A 10,000-nucleotide genomic window follows, 5' to 3' on the forward strand; every position below is an offset into this window, starting at 1 on the left:
ATTTATGAGTAATAGATTCTATTACATTATACGGATGATTATTTTCTTCATTTTCCTCACAACTTAATATCAGTTGGGTAGACAGGCCACTATTCATTTTTAGGTAGGAGTAAGAAAGTCTGCTGTATATATACTTCTGACAGCAACAAGTTGGAATATATGTCTGTGGCTATTAGATCTTTTGCTTTCATCTCAGTTTAACATCAGAGGAGTACACAGAAGGTAGCTGTCTTTTGTGGGTATCGGTGAGAAGTCATACATATGCATATGTATGACAGCAGCAACTTGAAACATATGCTCATGGTCATTTGGTCTTTCACTGTCACTCCAGTCTAACACCAGAAGGGGACACAGAAGGTAAATATCTTTTTGGGGGTAGATATAAGGAAGTAGTCACTATTTGTTCATATGAAATATGTATCCCTTGAAGCATTTGTCTTCTTGGTTGATCAAGAGGCACCAGTCTGTTAACTTTGAACATTAAGCTTTGAACACAACCTATTTCTTCTGCAAAAGAAATAAAAAAAGAAAACTGAATGACCTTCCTTAATCAAGCTTTTTGTTTAGATTATCACTGGATCAAAAGGTTGGAAAATATTTCTAAAATGCCATTCAGACCATCTAGATTTGCATACATTTTGGGGCCTATCACTTCAAAACCCCTTGGCTTAAAACAGTTACTTCCTCCACAGTTATTACACTGCTGCCTTGGCCAGTTAGGTTGTATTGAAAAGAACAGAGGGCAAAACTTAAGTGTAAGACAAAAATGTAAAAAACGAAAACAGAAAAGTTATCTATCTATCTGTGTGATGTGAGGGCAGGAAGGAAGGAAAATTGGGGTGGGGGGCACTGAGTGTGCAGCAGGGGACATCCTTTAAGTCTTTGTCTGGAGCTCAATTTTATGTAACCCTGTTAAATGCAGTCAAACATCACATGTATATATAGTCAATAAAGTAGTGAGAATGAGTATGTTGCAGGGTAATCTGGGGATAAAGTGACTGATACCAGCTCTTGTTCAAGCACATATAAATGGTTATTGACCTGCTAATATAGCCCAATCCCATTCATGTTAGATTGACTCATTCAGTTGCTTTTTGCAGCCCCCCCCCCCCCCCCCCGGCTTAAAAGTCATCATCTGCTACTGCAACAACAAAAACTAAGGCAAAATGAAAAAAAAATCAGCTCTGCTACTAGCCAACCATGAGAGAAAAGAAATTCAAGGGCCTTGCTCTGAACTTAGATTCAGGGGAATTGCCTTTTAGAGTGGAAAAGGAAAATGAATTAATTACACTAAATCCCATCTGTTTTACCTTTTGATTTAATTCGTGCTGCCTGAGCTTTCAACAAAGATGCAAAAATCTCAGTAAAAATATCTAGGAATGGCTCTAAATCAGGCCAGTCACCCAGTAGTGTGCATATTGGCTTTAGGTAATAGTCACTTTTGATATGACAGAATGACTGCACAACTCCATGTACAAAACTGCAAAGAGGGGGGAGTTGATGCCAAACCAATGCCTGTAGCTGATGCTTCTAAGTCCCTGCTTCTACTCTGTGCAATAAGCACATTTGTTATTTATATAGAACCTCTAGTAGAAACGTCTAATAAGCACAAACATCATTGGGATCAACTTTCATGCAAAAATATGCAAGCTTTCACTTTTTCTTGGCTATAGTTTCATATTATTGACTAATTTGTGCAGACTTTACATAACTTATACAATAAACTGCAGCAGTATAGACAAATAGGTGTCTTGAAGACATATGAGGAAACACTTCAAGCTCTTTTAATAAATGTATTCCCTTCACGCAAACTGAAAGACTGCAAATACATTGGAATATATCCTATTTAATCTATTATGTCACAAATGTAACAAGCAGTACTGATAATTCCATTTTAAGATATGACCTACCAGTTTATCTCAAAACATAGTCAACTGAGTGGACTTTTATCGTACCTTTATCCAGCTGACTGCAAGAAAATAAAAAGGCTACTAATGTTAAAGGCTAGTCCTATCACTGCAATGTCTCAAAATTAAGAAAAAAACTAATTAAATAGTATTACAGATATTGCATTGACATTTGTATGGCATAATGATGGGAATAGTGATTAGCATACACCTTTGTCAAAGTCCTGGTACAGACGTGTGCCAATATATAATTTGTTTGGAACAGCATATCTTTTCATAGCATTGTTTAATGTTTTTTTATTGAATTACTTGTACATATCTTTAACAGATGCTTTTTTGTAAAAAAAATATATATATATATATGCATACAGTTTTTATTGTTAAACTCTATGAATTTTCATTATGATAATTTTGGTCTGATGTCTCAGAAACAGGGTATTCATCTGGGCTACCAGCGACCATATTTGGGAGCAAACTGGTCGGGCTTCTGGTAGGCAGATAAGATGAAGCAATCAATTGCCAACAGCTGGCCTATCCCAGGGAAATAGTAAAACATTGCTGTTTCTGTGCCCTGTGATGAGGATGAGAAATCTCTGAAGCAACTTCTATAAAGGGGCCATAAAGATAAGCAGTTCTTTGTGGGCAAGTGTGCTGTCTTCATTACATACATTGCTCCCTCTGTGAGGAACCTTGAACAGCCACTGTAAGAATGTTGACTAACAGTAACAAGTCTGCAACTTCCTAAACAGTTCCTTGCTCCCTAGGCTACAGGCAGTACTACACCATAGCACAGACTACCCCAAGAAGTTGTTTGGCCCAACTCATGATGTCCTATATCTGGGATTGTCCAGAAAGGAGCATTGGAATGTCTCGCTCAGAAGATAGGGAGCTAGCAGAAAAGGCAGAGGTTAATTGATGGTTTTAGTAGGCAATGGGGTAAAAAGAACAAAACAAAGCTTTTATTTTTATAGTATTGGTGGAGCTGTTCTCATCCAGGTGTCATCTGTAAATGGACCATTTCTAACGATGTATATCCTAATCACTGACACATAATAACTTGATTCATAAGTAAAGAAACAAATAAACCAAATACACAATCAAAAACAAACAAGTAAATAAACAAACAAAAGTAAAATCCAGATAATAATTTAACAAATATGTCATGTTAGCTGAAGCATTTTGGTGAGATTAGGATCTTCATTTGCAGTTTTAAAACCTCAAATAACATCTGCCATAATTCCCTAAAGAGGAAATACAACAGGCTGTTCCTTCAGCAGCGACCATTACAAGATGAACTCTGCAGTGACATACAAGCAAGGAAAGAACATATGCCCAATCCCTTGCAGGAACTGACAAAGACTACAGAAATCAAGGTTAAATATGAAAAAAAATGTTCAGTGATTTCTAAGGGAAATGTGAGACAGATCATTCAGCTGTGTAATTACTTTATAAGTTAGTTATCCTATTCCCAGGATACGGTTTTCTCTTTATGCATTTTTGGAAACATATTTTGCAATGATTCTGTCAGCATCACTTCCTGCTTCACAAATTCCTGCCTCATAGGAACTGCATAAAAATGAACATCACTTTATTATGGCATACTAGATATTGCATCTCTTACCTCCCTTTTCACTGATTAACAATTCACATTGATCACTCTAATTTGTAATCTATATCCATGATTAATTGGATTAATTAAGTTCTGAATGTTTTATGATATCATCATTTTCTCAGATATATAGCAAAGTAATAAACTGCAACTGATTTGCTCTGGGTTGAAAAAGATCCTCCTAGATATGTATTAGCACAGTGAATACAACTAAATATATATATTTTAAGACCATTATGGCAGTTTCAAACCCCAGTATAAAAGTACTAGCTGCATAAGTTTCAATTAATCGCCTATTACTAAACATTGCATACGTGCTATCATAACTTGCATAAGCTGAACAGACTATGTACTGTGCCCTACCATGTTGCTATTCCTGTGATGCATCCTTTGAACTGTGCATACATTGTTATGTTATACTTGTTTGTAATTATACATTAAATATAAAATGCAACACTTTGTAAATGATATATTATTTTTTGTCTGCCATTGTGCATTATGCAGGGTTGTGACTGAAAAGGGTCAACAGACTAGTCCATCTACCAGTTAACAAATAAATAAATAAATAAAGAAAGAAATAAATAAAAGCTCTCTGAAGTGAAACTAAAAAAACAGATTTGATCCTGACGCATTTGCAACCTGAGCCTGCCCCAGTAGGCAGAAGGGGGCGTGCCCAGTATGCCCTGGCCTTGGCAAAGAGGCAACGCATAGCATATGCACTGACACAGTAGGGGTCCAGGGAATTACATCTCTCTCTGACTCATACAGGCAGTAAAAGGGATGCCAAACATGACACTACCTGTGCCCAACCATGTATAGGGAGTGTACTATGTGCATCAGATATAGGCAACTCTCCAGCACCATCCTGAAGTTCGGCACATCCTCAAGGTAAGTCAATCAACCTACCAGTTGCCAAATGGAGTAGAATGTGTTCTTACCTGTAGCTATGGTATAGATGTGAACATGCAAGGGAATTGGGTAGCTGAATGTCAAGGCAGCAGACAGTAGACAGCCACAGTGGCATCATGACATCTGTAACACATACTGGAGTCACCATAGCAGCCAGTACTACACAGGGTGACAAAACCCACTGCAGGAAATGGCCTGAGTGACATGGGTGTCCATAAGAGCCACACATGCCAGTCAGGAAGGTTCACATACCCAACAACAGTCGAAGCCAGAAGGACAGGTGAAGACTAACACAAACAAATGCTGCATTATGGCCTCTGAATATGCCCTATGGGTAACCCCCCCAGGCCTACACAGCAGGCCAGGCAGTCGGATGTAAGTTGTGAAGGCTAGGTAGTCAGAAACTAATATGTAGGTAAACAAAGCTAGGATCTGCAGTACACTGGTAAGCCTCTAGCCAGCAGGATAGGTAAGACTACAGACTGAAATGGAGTACCTGACATACCACTATAGTCCTAGCAAATGTGTGCAAGCATCAGGTCCGCCCCCCCCCCCCATCCAACGTACACTTATCGTAACAGTCAGGTGTGCCACCCCACTCCTGTGTAAAACAGTCAAAACAGTCAGGTGCCCCCCCCCCCCCGCTATGCAGAAATGTAGCAATAGTCAATGGCAAATGACCGATGGATAACCTGCAGACACAGCATGCTAAATGTCAGTGTACAACGCAAAGGACAGCACTGCAGTGCAAACTACCTGGATGTGATCCACGCATGCAACACAGACAGCCATACTGGGCATGCTCACACACTTAGAGGAACGAAGGCAATGTCAATCAACAACATTCTGAGAGGTCATACTGGGCATGCTCACGCACGTAAACACATGAAGACCATGTCTGCAAACACCAGTGGACCAGTCATATCTGGAAGTCACAGTTCTCAGTGTGGACACATGTCAGTATGCACCACTCCTGCTTTGCACACACAATGGATAGGAATACAGACAAATATGTAACGACAACACACTATAATAAGCCACAGGTACACGGGCATAGATGTGTGGAAGAGGGTAACCATGACAAGGAGTCATGTTGGCCTGTCCCAAACGGCACACAGCCAAAGGGCCCCCAACACATGAGGTGCGGATGTAACCCACTGCGGATACTAGCCATCAGTACCTGTCAGCATGACAGACTATGTGGTGCACATGCCAGCTGTGCAACAAGACTGTACAAGGAAGTAGCCATCTAATAGCTGTATACATGTACCTGTGATATATGACCCCATGTGTGCCCGCATGTGGCATGTCAACCCCTACATGAATGGGGTATGGCCCATGCACACAATGCCCTCCCCATAGCAGTAGTATGACAAGCCTGCTGAAGTCAACCAATGTGAATTACACCTTTGGGAGAGCTATAGCTCAGTAATATGCATGGCATGTCCCATAACTGCGTACTGCTGTAGTGATAGACTAGTTAGGTTGTATTACTAACCCCAGACCTGTGAATTGTGTGAGTATGTGTTTGTGTGTGTGCCTGTCTATCTCTGAATGTGTAGAGAAAAATGCCTGTTAGGCTACTCACACTCCGTACAATACATATATTCAACTTTGGCAAAGCTGCTGATGTCACTCACCTAGAAATACACCTCTGAGAAAGTGATAGCTCAGTAGTCGCCGTAGCACATTCTGTAACTGTGTACTGCTGTAGTGTGATAAACTAGGTAGGTGTTTGAACCCCAGACCTGGCAACTGTGTGTTTGTATGTGAATCTGTGTGTGTGTGTGTATGTCTGACTGAGTAGAGAGCAATGCTTTTTAGGCCACTCACACTCCGTATAATACAAATACTCTACTTTGGCAAGGCTGCTGATGTCACTCACCTAGAAGTATACCTCTGAGAAAGTGATAGCCCAGTAATCACCATAGCGTGTTCTGTAACTTCGTACTGCTGTAGTGTGATAAACTAGTTAGGGAGGTGTTTGAACCGCGCACCTGACAACTGTGTGTGTGAATCTGTGTGTGTGTGTCTGACTGAATAGAGAGCAATGCTTTTTAGTCTACTCACACTCCATACAATATAAATACTCTACTTTGGCAAGGCTGCTGATGTCACTCACCTAGAAGTACACCTCTGGGAAAGTGATAGCCCAGTAATCACCGTAGTGCGTTCTGTAACTGGGTATTGCTGTAGTGTGATTTAGAATGGTGGTAGTGTTCCATGGCAGTTCCAGATGTTTTGTGTGTGTTTCGGTGTCTGTGTATGGAGCAATGCATTATAGGCTACTCACTCGCAGTACATTACAAATGACCTACTTTGGTAATCCTGCTGATGTCATTAATTGTGAAATACACATTTGGGGAGGATGTACTTCGATAATGTCCGTGGCGCGTACTATAACTGCATAGTGCTGTAGTGTAGTAAACTAGTTAGGTAAGGGTTCTACTCCCAGATATGACAGGTGTGTGTGTGTGTGTGTGTGTGTGTGTGTGTGTGTGTGTGTGTGTGTGTGTTTGTAACTCACATCCTGTGTAGAGGTGGTTGTGAGTGTGGGCAATGTGGAGGGGTTTTGCTAATTTCATTTATGGTGGCCCTACTATATATCACAATGTCAACCATACAGGGATAACAGATGTAAATAACTGAGAGGCTGGGGTGCAAAGCCATACCCATACATGTGACATCAAGGCCAGCCAATCACAGTTAGCAACCCCACTGTACCTTCGCATGTGACTCACAATGGACATACCATGCCTGACAACATGCCCTGTATGGACAGATGACACTGACATAAGGGAATGCTGTTAGCATGCTATCAATGTAGGTGCAGGGTAAACCTGCTGACCATTACCAGTCCCTGCCACAGGTGGGCAAGACTGGCTCATCTGATGATAACCTGTTTTCACAGCATGGGCCAGACACCCCAGGTACAGTTCCACATGTCACTGTACATGCATGTGGGAGGTGTGCAGATCCTAAACACCATGAAAGTCATGGACTAGGGGACACATACATGGCAAGTGATGCACAGCATTGGCCACACACAATAGTCACCCAGGTGACTGGATGAGGGATGCAATACCCACCTGTGTGGGCAAAGGCAGAAACTACAGACCTGTGCCACAATGCAAACCATTGTCATGTGGCCTGATGCCAAGGTATACCCATTGCCTACCCTTGTATAGCCTGCTGGCACTGTTGGCCACCACACACCCATGCAGACATGCACCCATGCATGTCCGAACTGGCACCCTGTGTGTTCGTGTGTGTGTTGTATGGTGCTTATGTCCACATCCACATGCACTACTCCCCCCAGGGCACAGTGAAGCATGCTGCCTGATGTCTAACACCGCCTCATACTCACTGCCCATACGACCTCTGTATGACCCATTTGGTGCATGTGTTCCCTGCACATTCATGTGCTGTGGCAATCCCACTAGTGACGAGTTGCACTCCTGGCCCTGCCTAGTGTGTTAATGTGTGTGCATCCCTGTGTGAGTGTGCCTCTGTTGACGGTGGCACCTGTTCATGCAGACAGGCACATATACATCACCCACTGTATATCTACCATATCCCTGTTGCAGATGTCACTCACCATCACATATATGTTCTCAGTGCTCCCCACCAGATAACCCATGTGGCGCTTCCAATAACAGCATCGAACTGTGATAGCACTACATAGCTTTCGGGGGTTAGATACCCTGTGCTGGTAGATGTGTGACACAGACATGTGTCAGTTTTAGCCTCCTACCCCTCCCTGACATGTATTTGCCTCTGTCTGCCTCCCCCACTCCCACTCTGGTGGATGTGGGGGCCCACACCTGCTTTGCTTAGGCAGCAGCATGTGTATATTAAGTGATGCTAATGATCAGCTGATGGCCTCTGCATGAATTGCAGCCCTCCCCTAGCTGATTGCATGTGGAACAGCTGTGGTAACATTCTCATAGCCAATTGCATGGAAATGCACTCCAATACCTGGGAACATCCTGGTGGTGTTGGCCCTTATCTGTCACTGTGAGCAGGAGCTAGAACTGTCATTTGGCAAACAGCATCTCAGATGGGTTGGGGATTTACCTCTAGCAACATATACTGTGGAAAGAGGGTAACAAACCAGAGAGGGATGTGTCTGACCTGACTACAGACTGTAAGTGCTGCTATACTGCATATGGAGTAATGCTGGTTTAACAGTGTTTGTCTGGATATGCCTGTCATACATGTCGCAATACCTGCCATGTCACTACCATGTATATGAGGAATCCCCATCTTCAGGGTCATCTGCAGACTGGGCAGTGCTGTGCCTTTGGTTTCATGTGTTAGCCATGATGCATCTATCTGTGGAATGCAGAAGGCAGTGTGAGGACCGCAGTCTGTTGATGGTGAAGGCTGTGACAGTTACTGACTACATATCCCTCATTGGACATATGTTGCAACAAGCCTCGTTACAATGGTAGATTTATGAGGGTATCACAGCAACATGTCTATATTTGCCCTATGTATGTGCTGTCAGCCACACCTCTGTCAACCTTTGTACATATGTCATGCATGAAGTGGTGCATATGTGCTGTACACCGTAAATAGTGTCATCATATCTGATAACAAGCCAGTGATATATCAGATTGCTACACATGTCATGTACAGTAGGGGTTACATTGCCATAACCTGGACAGTCTGTGGATGTTTGCACCGTACTGAGGTCTGTGTAGTGATGGTGAATGTTGGCAGTGTGTGTATTGTTAATATGTACTGTGGCCAGTGTACAGACTGTGGTAGATGTCATTGTTCTAGCTCCCCTTCTATCTGATGTTACATGCTACCCCACTGTATGGTACCGTTTTACCGTACATGTTTGTAGAGCCATACACACACACATGTCCCATACCATAGACAGCCATCATACCAAACTGTGTAGCAGCCCAGTATATGTAGGGTCATTATGTGAGTGGCACATATGAGGATGGTGTAGGACAGATAGTCCATATACTGTACTATTATGCTAGCGTACCATATGTGGCTGTGGCTGTGTTCACATTGGTTGTGGTTTTGCACTGTCACACAGGTGTATCCTACCCTGTGCTGTGACATGGCTGTCAATCCTGCTATATATGCAGGTACTGTAAGATGATAACCTTAGGATGTCTGTCAGTAGCCAATGGCACACATGTTATGAGCAGATGTCACCTTCCACACACACCATGTCTGTGAAAACAATCCCAATGACAGTAGCAAATGTCTATTACTATACCTGCTATACATACCTGACATCCCCTTGCACTATGACATAGGGACTATAGGGGCTGGGGTAGAGCTACACTCCATGTCCAGGGCACATGGTGGAACTATTTGGACATGTACTTATCCAGATAGCCATATATATCTGAGCACATATGTGTAGTACTTCCAATTACTACTGTCATGGCAACCACCCACTATGAATCCCTACATCATGTGGGCATATTCCCTGTACATTACCTGTGTGATGGACATCCTTCCTGTGTGTGGGCATCAATGTTACAGACAGCAGGTAGCAATACCTCTTACAGGAGAACTTGCACACTCAGGGCAGCCACATATA

Source organism: Protopterus annectens, chromosome 7.part1, assembly GCF_019279795.1.
Source record: "Protopterus annectens isolate FY-2018-M chromosome 7.part1, PAN1.0, whole genome shotgun sequence".
NCBI classification, from domain to species: Eukaryota; Metazoa; Chordata; order Ceratodontiformes; family Protopteridae; genus Protopterus; species Protopterus annectens.